The 11,858-nt window shown below is 42.9% G+C and overlaps 1 long non-coding RNA gene across 1 annotated transcript; it reads left to right on the forward strand.

The window, feature by feature from the left end:
• The first annotated feature begins 879 nt into the window (after positions 1-879).
• Positions 880-11,289, forward strand: LOC122235455. The gene is made up of 3 exons (XR_006213537.1): positions 880-962; positions 6,865-7,065; positions 11,212-11,289. It is a non-coding gene; the product is annotated as an uncharacterized LOC122235455 (long non-coding RNA).
• Positions 11,290-11,858: the final 569 nt, after the last annotated feature.

Below are 11,858 nucleotides of genomic sequence, written 5' to 3' on the forward strand. Positions count from 1 at the left end.
CACAGCAGTATGCGGGGGTGCTGTAGAGGGGAACTGCTGCTTGACACTTGCTCCAACAGCATGTTGGCCCTGAGAGAAGGGGAGGTTCCTTTGTCCTCTCTTGCTCCGTGTTCACCCTTTGGCCACGGGGTCGGTGGCGTCCGTCCCAAGATCCCCCTTCTAGATGCTGGTTGGGGGAGACAGGAGTTGGATTTGTGAAGGCTCGGGGGTCCTTAGACCAGTGGTTCTCAAACTTGAGCATGCATCGGAATCACCTGGAAGGCTTATAAAAGAGATTAGCGGGGAGCGAGAGTTGCGGGGGCCGCCTGCTGAGCGAGCAGGCGCTCTACGGAGAGAGAAGGAGGAAGATCTCACACCGAAAAGCAACAGTGTAGGAAGCTAGGAAAGAGGAGGTGCCGGCGCTCCCGGAGGCCGCTCACCCCAGTTCCCACGCGCCGGTTTCCCAGGAAGAGGGAGGGGGGCCTGGGGGCGAGCTGGCTGGGCTGATGAGGCGGGGCGGAGCACGCGCGTTTGGAAGCTGCCCGGAAAGCTAAAGCGCGGGTTGGCGGGGCGGTCTCGGGGGGCGGCTCCTTGGGACCGGAGCGCGAGCTTCTGAAGGAGGGATAAACTCGCGAGCTCTGGTGGCGAATTGCCTTTTAGTAATAGTTAATCTTTTATGATTCTCGAGTTTTACCAGGGCCTCTCACTATTGGGCCAGGGGTCCTTTAAGGGGGGAAAAAAAGAGAAGCCAATTGCGGAAGTCTCCTGCAGCTCCTCCCCTCCAGCCGGCGCGCGCAGCACGGGCGGGCACGTCCTTCCTGCGCCGGATACGTCATCACGGCCTGCGCCCGGGGCGGAGCGGGGCGGAGCCTCTGGGTCAAGGACGAGCCTGCGCAGAGCGTGGGAAAGGCATGCGTTGTGGCGTCTGACGTATCCGTGGAGACATCTTAAGTTTCCCTCAGTGGGCACGAAAAAAAGCAAGTGTAGGTCGGCTTCTCCCCCCGCCTGCATTCCCAGCCGGGCTCTGCCGCCGGCTCCTTGTTTCCGGCGAAGGGAATTTCCCGGCGCGATCCCTGAGGGTCCCTGAGGAGCAGCAGGCGCCCCCGCGCCGCCCCCTCGCCCCCGCCTTCCGGGTTCCGGCCGGCTCCGCGGGCCCCCGAACCCTCTCTGTGGCGGTAGCCTGGGGGAGCCGTGGGCGCCTGGCGCTCCACACGGTCAGTTTAGGTCGGATTCACGCCACACTGAGAAAAAAAAAAGAGGAAAAAAAAAAACCCCAACCCTCAGAAATATTGAAGTACGGCGCCCCGCTCTGGTATAAGTTTTAGGGGACCTGGACTCTAGCAGTAGCTGCGAATATATAATTGCAACGCATTTTGTTACTTTAGCGCTACAGTAGTTAAAATGGGAGTAGTTGTTATTTTGAGGAACAAGTAATTCTTGACACGGTATTATCTGGGCCTTAACTGAGTTAATTTTAGGGATACAACAATGGTTTTTAGAAGACCCTAGTAACTGGCATGTAGATCAGCTCTACTGACGCTGAATGAGAAGGATCTATATTGGATTATCAAAATCACTTATCTGTATGGTTGTCCACAGCTATTTGATTGTAAAAGGGAGGGCCATCCTTTTGAGAAGCCCTGTCCTTCGTGATGGAAGGATTCAAACTTTGAGAACAACCTTAGGACATCTGGATAATATATCAAAATTAAAGTGATTTTTAATGTGATTTAAATGATACCTCAGTGAATATAGATGGGAAGATTTAGTGTTTAAAGCCTTGTACAAAGTGACTAAGAAACTTGGCTGCTACAACTGAAGACTTTCTGCCATGTTGGGCAGTAGGTTGATTTAATCTGCCTTCAGGCACCTCAAAACTCCAGACCTTGTGAAGTTATGAGCAGAAACTTAGATGAGGATTTCGTTAAAAAAAAAAAAAAAGAAGAAGAAGAGTTTGGTGTAATTGGTCTGGAGATGTCAGCTCTGCCAAACGCTACTGAATTGCAAACTAAGCGAATTTCTTACCCCTAACATCTTTTCTACCTGTTCTCTAGTTAGGTTCAATTAATATTAGATAACTTATGTGGAACCGCTTTAAGACAATAAAAGCACTACATACATTTTTATTTTTTGGCTAGAATGAATTATTCCATTGGCATTCTTGTCAGTAAACTGAGCTGAGAGAATTAGGGCTTAGTGAGACACTATTTAGGTGAGTGTAACAGGTTTAAGGAAAAGATGTATGGAAAAGCTCTTTGGACTTCTTAAACTATTCTGTTTCTGGGGCTCCTGGGTGGCTCAGTCCGTTAAGTGTCTGACTTCTGTTCAGGTCTTGATCTCACGTTCAGTGAGTTCAAGCCCCGCCTAGGGCTTGCTCTCTCTCTCTCAAAAATAGACAAACATTAAAAAAAATTTTTTTTAAAACTATTCTTCCAAATCTTTGGAATTGAATAGGTGTTATTTGGAGAATGGAAGTAAAAAAAGGTTACTAGTCTATACAAATTGAATCTTGAAAAATATTTGCTTTGTATCTAAATATTTTACATTTGTTGAAAAGCCCTGATACTTTTTTTAATTTCAGTTTTCTACATTTGTGTCAAGAAGATAGCCTTCAAGAACTTAATACGTTCCTCAAGGGGGGAAAAAGGATTAGAGCCATAGGAGATAAACTCAAGAGTGTTTTAAAGTACTTTATTAGGGTTTCAAAAAAAGATTAGTAAGTGAATGTCAATGTACTTTACGCACCTAATTTTTAAAATGAGGATGCTTTTGGCTAATGGATTTGAAGCTAACATTTAAAGTTCTTCCCATAAGTTTAAATAATGGCAAATAATATAATTTCCAGTGCATTATAAAATGTTATTTTACACTCTTGCGTAAATGTATGCAACTTATTTTCATACCTGTCATCCACTTAAAAAACGAACTAGCTCTTTGATAGTCAAAGCTTTATATTGTATTGCTATTCTATCCTTTATAGCAGTGGTTCTGATTTAGGGACTAGTGCTTCCTGGGGGACATTTGGCAATATCTGAAGACATTTTTGGTGTCATAACTACGGGGTGGAGGCTACTGGCATCTAGTGGGAAGAGGCCAGGGGTATTGCAAAACATCCTACAGTGCGTAAGGCAACCCCCAACAACAAGGAATTAACCAGCCCAAAACGTTCTTAGTGCTGTGCTGAGAAGCCCTGACCTACAGAATTCTACTCTTATGTAGTGTGGTTTCAGGAATGAAAGTCTTACTGGTTATCATTCTTTCCTGCAGCAAAAATGTGTGTATATTTAAATTTATTGCATATCTTGCGGTCGTAAAGTTCTAAATGTTAAGTCAATCTAGAGAAACATTTTTTTGTAATCATTACAAGTATCCTCTGCTTTTTGAAAGTTTACGTTATGCCACTTTGCTTTTCAAAAGCCCTACATTAGCACTTGTTTTTGCTAACCGAAAGAAATCCCAAGAGGATTTTTGCTTTTACTAATAAGGTGAAAAGAGAAAATAGCCTCAGCTCCCCGCCCCCAGCAGGGTTCACGCCGAGGGAGAGTGGCGCCACCAGGCTCCTTCCCCAGGAATTACACTCAGCAGCTCAGCATCAAGCAGCCATAGCTTTTGAATAGCAACTCTGCTATATCTTCATCTATTTTGTGCATCTATTGGCGAGATATGTTCTAAGGTATCAGAAAAGTCTAAGAGAAGTGGTTGTTTTGGGTCTGGGCACACTCACAAATTTTTCAATGTAAATTAATGGTAATTGCTTCTTCACTTTATGCCCTTTCAGCTTATGAAAGGTTTCATAGGAATGCTCTACTTTCGGATAGTGAGGGAAACCTGTATAACTATTACTAGTATATAGCTAATTAAAAGTATAAATATCCCAATTTTGAATAACTATGAAAGTAATATTTGATTACAATGTATTTCTTAATGAGATGGGGCTTTTTATCATTTAGCTTAAGTTTGCATGGATAGATAGTATTCATTGCTAGAATCTGACAAGAGTTCAACATCAGTTCTTTCTCTTTTATTTTTATTTATTTAAAAAATATTTTAAATATTTATTTGTTTTTTGAGAGAGAGAGACAGAGTGTGAGCAGGGTGGGAGCAGAGAGAGAGGAAGACAGTATCTGAAGCAGGCTCCAGGCTCCGAGCTGTCAGCACAGATGCCAGTGTGGGGCTCAAACTCACCGACTGTGAAATCATGACCTGAGCCAAAGCCAGATGCTTAACCAACTGAGCCCCCCAGGCGCCCCTATTTTTATTTATTTTTTTGATATTTACTTATTTTGAGAGAGAGAGAAAGAGCAGGCATGTGAGGGCATGCGTGAGCAGGGGAGGAGCAGAAAGAGAGAGAGAGAGAGAGAGGGAGAGGGAGAGGGAGAGAGAGAATCCCAAGCAGGCTCCCTGCTGTCAACACAGAGCCCAACATGGGGTTCTATCTCATGAACCCTGAGATCATGACCTGAGCTGAAATCAAGAGTCAGATGCTTAACCGACTGAGCCACCAAGGTGCCCCTCTTTTATTTTTAGTTATGTAAAGGGCAGAACATCTTGTTCATTCAAGTTGATAGGAGCAAAAAGAATTTTAATATAGTAATGTCATCCAATTCTTTTTATTCCTTCTGAGTTATATGTCAAAAACCATTTAGAGTGATCTATCAGCATAACTTAATGACATATCAGTTACATGCTCCAATTTAATCTGGTTTAGAAGTAAAGTACTAGAATCCCAACTTGAAAAACGATTCTACCTAGTCATCAATTTTCTCAGTATTGACTGTTTAGCACCTGGCAGTTATGTCCTAGAACAATGCACCATAGGAAGATTCGGGATGGGTCAGAAATAATTCCTCTTGTAAAGGCCAAAAGGGCAATCTCTGTGTACCTAAGTACCCAAATGTCTGATTTAAGTGATTGTTTATCAGTAGCTGTTGGACGGGTGGATGGGTGAACATTTGAACGAATGAATACTTTAGGATTAAATATTACTGTAATAATCCAAGCTAGAAATCATGAGTGATAGCCAGAAAGTTGGGGAGAACATTCTGGATATACTCTGAAGACAGACGTAACAGAATTTTCTCAAGGTTTGGATGTGAGAGAAGGGGAAGCATCAGCAATCGCTGCATGTTTTTTGTCCTAAACCCCGGGGAGTTACCATTTACTGAGTTGGGGAGAAGGAGGAGGGAAGAACAGGGCAGCTACAAGTGCAGTCCCCTGTGCGTTTTCTCGGTGCCACAGTTGTGTTTCCCAGCTTAACCGAGCTGTTGAAACCTGTGGGTTCTCTATCAAAATACATGTTGTATCGTTACTTCTGGTCTAATTAAAAGACTGATGCAATTGTTTTCCCACAAAATGATGGAGCCTTTCCCCTTGTTTCGAATTCGGGTGCCTCAAATTCAAACACTTGACAGTATTGTTAACTGTGTTACTAAAAGTGATGTTAATTATTTGATTTATGTATATTAGATGTTCCTTAAGGACAAGTTTTGTAGTTTAAAGTTGTTAAGTGTTTTAATAGATTATTTTAAAGATTTTATGTTTTTGGGATGCCTGGTGGCTCAGTTGGTTGGGCGTCCGACTTCAGCTCAGGTCATGATCTCACGGTCCGTGAGTTTGAGCCCCACCTCGGGCTCTGTGCTGACAGCTCAGGGCCTGGATGGAGCCTCCTTCCGATTCTGTGTCTCCCTCTCTCTCTGCCCCTCCCCCACTCACACTCTGTCTCTCAAAAATGAATAAATGTTAAAAAATTTAAACATTTTATGTTTTTAAGTAATCTCTACACCCAGCAAGGGGCTCGAACCCACAGCCGTGAGATCAAGAGTCACATGCTCCACTGACTGAGCCAGTCAGGTGGCCCATAGAATTTTAAATATGAATTTTAAATTAATTAATTAATTAATTAATTAATTTAGAGTGTGTGTGTGTGTGTGAGAGAGAGAGAGAGAGAGAGAGAGAGAGAGAAGGAGAGGGGGAGAGATAGAGGGAGAGAGAGAATCCCAAGCAGGGTCCACACTGTCAGCACAGAGCCTGATGCGGGGCTCAAACTCACAAATTGTGAGATCATGACCTAAGCCAAGATCAAGTTGGCTTAACCAACATAGCCACCCAGGCGGTCCCTGTACTGTATTTTAAATCAATCATCCTCTACAGAGGTATTGTTTAGGACAGATTTAATAGTCAGCAATTGGCTCTTTTGGATATAAAATAGATTTCTCAAACTCCTAAACAGGAGAGCCATGATTTTGCTTCACATAACGGAATCCCAGCTTTCTGACTAGGTCAGAGTAATGCAAATTAGCTCAAATGCAAATGCAACTTGTAATTTATGATTTACGTTGACGCAGATGAACATGCAATGTTGCATAGAGTTTTCCACCTTGATAGGCGAATCCAGAGAGACACGTTTTTCTCTTAGTAAATGTTGAATACTTGTTTGTTTTTTTCCCAGTTTGTTTCAGCAGAGAAAATAGTATATGCAAAGACAAAAAAAATTAACACCATTTCAGTGGGAGGGCACTTGCATACCCAATTGTTAAGATCTTTTGAAAAGTTAACTGGAAATGCGTTTACCTGTGTAATGTTTTCAATACCTATTTTATGGATTGGCATACATACTGAGAATGCTCCTTATTCAGTTCCACCCACGTACAAGATTCTGAGGATGTGGGTATTTAGAGTTCGAAGGGGGAGACAGATGCATGCGTACCAACTTTATTACCATGTTGGTGGTAAATATGGAAATTGTAAGCAAATATTAAGGAGCATAAACAAGGAAGAAATTCCTGTAGCTACAGATGCCATCTTTGCATCGATCATGCTCCTCTTGGGAGAGGGGTTTGTGCGCACTAAGATAATTTTCCCTGTTTCTCCTGTTTCCCTCCTAAGCCTCGCCTCCCGTGTCTCCTACCTCTCGGCATCTCCGGGCTTGTGCAGGGGTGGTCCTGCTGCCTCTGCTGGATGACGGCACCCGCAGCCCCCGCCGTCCTGTCTGAGAGAGCGTGTCAGAAAGCTCCGAGGTCCGCAGCTGCCCTTTCAGAGCAAAAGCATCCTCTGGGTAGCTGAAGCTTGGACTTCTTTCTAAGCAAGGTATGTTTTACCAGGATCCCTTCACGGAAGCCACATATATCCATAAAAGACCTGTCATAGACGTCAGCCTAATGGCTGTGCCAATTATGAGGACCAGCCACAGCCGAGGGAGGCCTTTTATGTTTTGCACTCGGGTATCAAACAGAATGTATAGTTAGTGCTCGAAATTAAATGGTTGAGACGTGTCGATTTTTTGTTTTTGTTATTTCCTTACAAAAGGGCTTATAAACCCTGTAGGTAAATAATTAAGATTTCCCATTTGGGGGAATTAAATATTCTGGTCACCAAAATAAACAAACAAGCAAAAACCCAAAATGCCTCTGGGGATGTTCCTGATTCTGTAGGTTGGAGGTGGGACTTGAATCTTTGTAGCTCTTGCTCATTCCCAGGTGACCTTGCCGCTCAGAGTGTGGTCCATGGGCCGACAGCATCGGCATCAGCTGGTAGTTTGTTAACAGTGCAGACTCTCACAGATTCTCGGGCCCACGGCAGGCCTCTGTATCAGAATCTGCATTTTAACATGGTGCCAGCTGACGGGTGCACCGTGGCCCCCGGGCCACCAACTGTGAATAGCAAAGGTCGGATAGCCCTGAGAGGTTGTTTCTCCTGTTCCGGTCTTGTCGGAGGTGATGGCGGCCGTTAGAGCTGGCTCCCCTCTGAGCCTTGACTTGCTGGTTGGTCCCTGCCAGTCAGTGACCTGCTCTGTGCCGTCCCCTGCCCCAGTGTGACTTGCCTGCCTTGAAATATTCCTCTGTACATCCCTGAATGGAAATACTACTTGGCTCTGCTCCAGAACATTCGTTCTGAAAAAATGTAAAGAAGGCGAATGCCTAAACATCTGCTTACCTTCCTGCTTCCCTGCTTCCCACTTACTTCCCTCAGCTCCCACCTTGGCTAGCTGTCTTCCTCAGCGTCTTCTGGCAAACATGTGGGAGGCCAGAGCATCACCTCTGCACGGCACCGTGACAGGAAGGCTCCACACAGAGATTTAATGGCCCAGAAGAATGAATGGCGGTCGCGTGCCCGTGCTGGGTATAGTGGGACGTTACTTGACAAGAGTCGCTGACCACCCTGATGGGTCAGGGCTGCACCTGGTGGTCCTGGACCGAGAGGAATCTACAAACATTCAGAAAGAAAGCAAGGACTGCAGCAATGTAATACATGTTAATGTGCTAGCCCAGCACCACACTGGCTGAAATTGAGCCAGTCTTTCTCAGATTTTGCCCCCATCAGCCACCACTCGTTTGTCTGCAAAAGATTATAGAGGCGCCTGGGTGGCACAGTCGGTGAAGCGGCTGACTTCAGCTCAGGTTATGATCTCACAGTTTGTGAGTTCGAGCCCTGCGTCAGGCTCTGTGCTGACGACTCAGAGCCTCAAGCCTGCTTTGGATTCTCTGTCTCCCTCTCTCTCTGCCCCTCCCCTGCTCATGCTGTCTGTCTCTCTCTCAAAAATGAATAAACATTAAAAAAAATTAAAAAGAAGATTATAGAAGTATTATTAAACAATGCAAAGGTTTGGAAAATAGAATAGCAAATATTCACCCACCATCCCACCACCCTATTATATAGTTATATTTATATATGTATATTTTTCTACCTGTTGAAAACCATATGTGATTGGCGGAATAATGGACTCTCAAAGATGTTCATGTCCTAATTCCTTGAGACTGGTAATTTGTCAGGTGACATAAAAATTTGGAAATTAACGTTGCAGCAGGAAAAAGTCTGCTTATTGTTGACTTTAAATATGGAGATTATCCGGGATTATCTGGGTGGGTCCAGTGTAATCACAAGAGTCCTTTAAAGTAGAAGAAAGAGGCAGGAGGCTCTGAGGGAAATGTGACTGGAGGGAAGTCAGAGCAATTTGACGGGAATACTCAACTGGCCTTTGCTGACTTTGAAGGAGGGCAGGGCTGCGGGCCAACGAATGTGCGTACCCTCCAGAGGTTGTGAAAAGCCAATGGATTCTCTTGTGCAGCCTCCAGAAGAGAAGGTAGCCTGGCTGGATACCTTGACTTTAGCTCAGTAGGACCTGTGTCGTCTAAAGTCCAAAATAGTAAGCTAATAAATATGTGTCATTTCAAGCAGCAGAGTTTGTGGTAATGTGTTACAGAAGCGACAGAAAACTAATACGTCATATTTCTCATAGTATATCATGCCTAAATATTTTTTATGTTGCTATAGCTTTTATAATTATTTGAATGGGCATATCTTATTCTCTGGGGCTGAAGTACTGTCATTCCTTAACTCCACCTTCATTTGAACATCAGATGTGTGAAATGCTTTCTGTATTTTCCCTTTTTCATAGGTTTCATTATTTTCTAAGGCTATTGTATCAGAAATTACATTCGGACTTTGAATTTCTTCAAATTTTTTTGTAGTTAACTTAAAAAAAAATCTCCTAAGTCCACATGAAATTTAACTTGATAGCTGACACAAAATAAGAATCTACTTTTTCCTAATCTATTTTTTCCAACAGCACATGTGACATGATTTTTTTCTCTTCTGTTGTTTTTCATGCATTATTAAATCTTCAATTAAAAAATAAGCTCATTTTTGGGCTACTGATTCTCCTCTTGTATTAATTAACTTTTGTCTGTTCTTGAACCACTGCTGCACTACTTGAATTCTTGTTGCTTTATAATACATTTAAGTTCCTGTGAGGACTAGTCTTCTCCCTTATTACACTTAAAAAAATAATTTTTTTTGTTAAAGATTTTATTTATTTAAGTTCAGAAACGAGTCTATTTTTTTTGTTATGCATCAACTCCTCTACTTTTTATTTATTTTTTTAATTTTATTTTTTAAAATTTACATCCAAATTAGTTAGCATCTAGTGCAACAATGATTTCAGGAGTAGATTCCTTAGTGCCCCTTCCCCATTTAGCCCATCCCCCCTCTCACACCCCCTCCAGTAACCCTCTGTTTGTTCTCCATATTTATGAGTCTCTTCTGTTTTGTCCCCCTCCCTGTTTTTATATTATTTTTGTTTCCCTTCCCTTATGTTCATCTGTTCTGTCTCTTAAAGTCCTCATGTGAGTGAAGTCATAGGATATTTGTCTTTCTCTGACTCATTTCGCTAAGCATAATACCCTCTAGTTCCATCCACATAGCTGCAAATGGCAAGATTTCATTCTTTTTGATTGCTGAGTAGTTCTCCATTGTGTGTGTGTGTGTGTGTGTGTGTGTGTGTGTGTGTACCACATCTTCTTTATCCATTCCTCCATCGATAGAGATTTGGGCTCTTTCCATACTTTGGCTATTGTTGATAGTGCTGTTATAAACATGGGGGTGCATGTGTCCCTTCGAAACAGCACACCTGTATCCCTTAGATAAATGCCTTGTAGTGCAATTGCTGGGTCGTAGGGTGATTCTATTTTTAGTTTTTTGAGGAACCTCCATACTGTTTTCCAGAGTGGCTACACCAGCTTGCATTCCGATTTATTTATTTTGAATGTTTATTTACTTTTGAGAGAGACAGAATGTGAGGAAGGGGAGGGGCAGAGAGAGAGGGAGACACAGAATCTGAAGCAGGATCCAGGCTCTGAGCTGTCAGCACAGAGCCCGACATGGGCCTCGAACTCCCAAACTGTGAGATCATGACCTGAGCCGAAATCAAGAGTCAGGTGGTTAACCCACTGAGCCACCAGGTGCCCCTAAAGATTTTATTTTTAAGTAATCTCTACACCCCGCATGGGGCTCAAACTCACAACCCTGAGATCAAGAGTTGCATGCTCTACTGACTCAGCCAGCCAGGTGCACCTACACTATTTTTTAAAATAGTACATACTTTAAACATTTAAACTTTTTTTAAAAAAAATTTGTTTTTCCTTTGAGGTATAGTTGACATATAACTTTATATTAGTTCTTGGACTTATTATACTTTCACTTATTTTTTTAATTAATATTTTCAGATGAGTCTTAATTTATTGTTTCTAGCTCCTGGGGAAATCCCATTGAGAGTTTTTGGTGTCTGTTGCCTCGGAAAAGCCCTTCAAAACCCATAGGCATGCGGTCAAAGCCCTCAATCTTGTGGTTCCACTCTTCCTATTTCCATTTTTCACCAACTTAAGTTATAACATTAGGCAATTTTTTTTCATAGCTTGATTGTTTTTGATCTTAAGTCTTTGTGTGTCCTTTTCCCAGTCCAGGTTGCACTTTTCACAGTGACGTGATGCGTGATTTGTCTTACAAGCTTTTCCTCAGCAGCTTGGTATGCGAAGAGCGTGAGCTTTGGAATCGGACAGCCCTGGGCTTGAATCTCAGCTCTGCTTCTCACTAGCTGGATGGCCTGGAGTGAGTCACTCGTCTCCTTGAGCATCACTTTCCTCTTTGGAACGAAGTCAACAGTTTTCTTTGCATGGTTGTCAGTTGGATTATAGCTGATGTATACAAAGAATCTAGGAAGATCCCTGCCACTTAGTAGGCCATCAATTGAATATCACTGTTCATCTTAGGACTTTTTTGGTCTACCCTCATTAAACCATAAATTCTTTTTTTTTTTAATATATGAAATTTATTGTCAAATTGGTTTCCATACAACACCCAGTGCTCATCCCAAAAGGTGCCCTCCTCAATACCCATCACCCACCCCCCCCCTCCCACCCCCAAACCATAAATTCTTTAAACATAACGACGGTTCATTCTTTTTAAATGTATACCCTATGGAGCCTAGGATATAATAGGTGCTTGCTAAACATTTACTATTTCGACCTCATCCTCCCATTCATTTTCCCAGGTTCCTGTTGCAGCCCCATCTCCTTTGTGACTCATCCTCACCACCTTTACCACAC

The sequence above is a fragment of the Panthera tigris genome, chromosome X (assembly GCF_018350195.1).
Source record: "Panthera tigris isolate Pti1 chromosome X, P.tigris_Pti1_mat1.1, whole genome shotgun sequence".
In the NCBI taxonomy this organism is placed as follows: domain Eukaryota; kingdom Metazoa; phylum Chordata; class Mammalia; order Carnivora; family Felidae; genus Panthera; species Panthera tigris.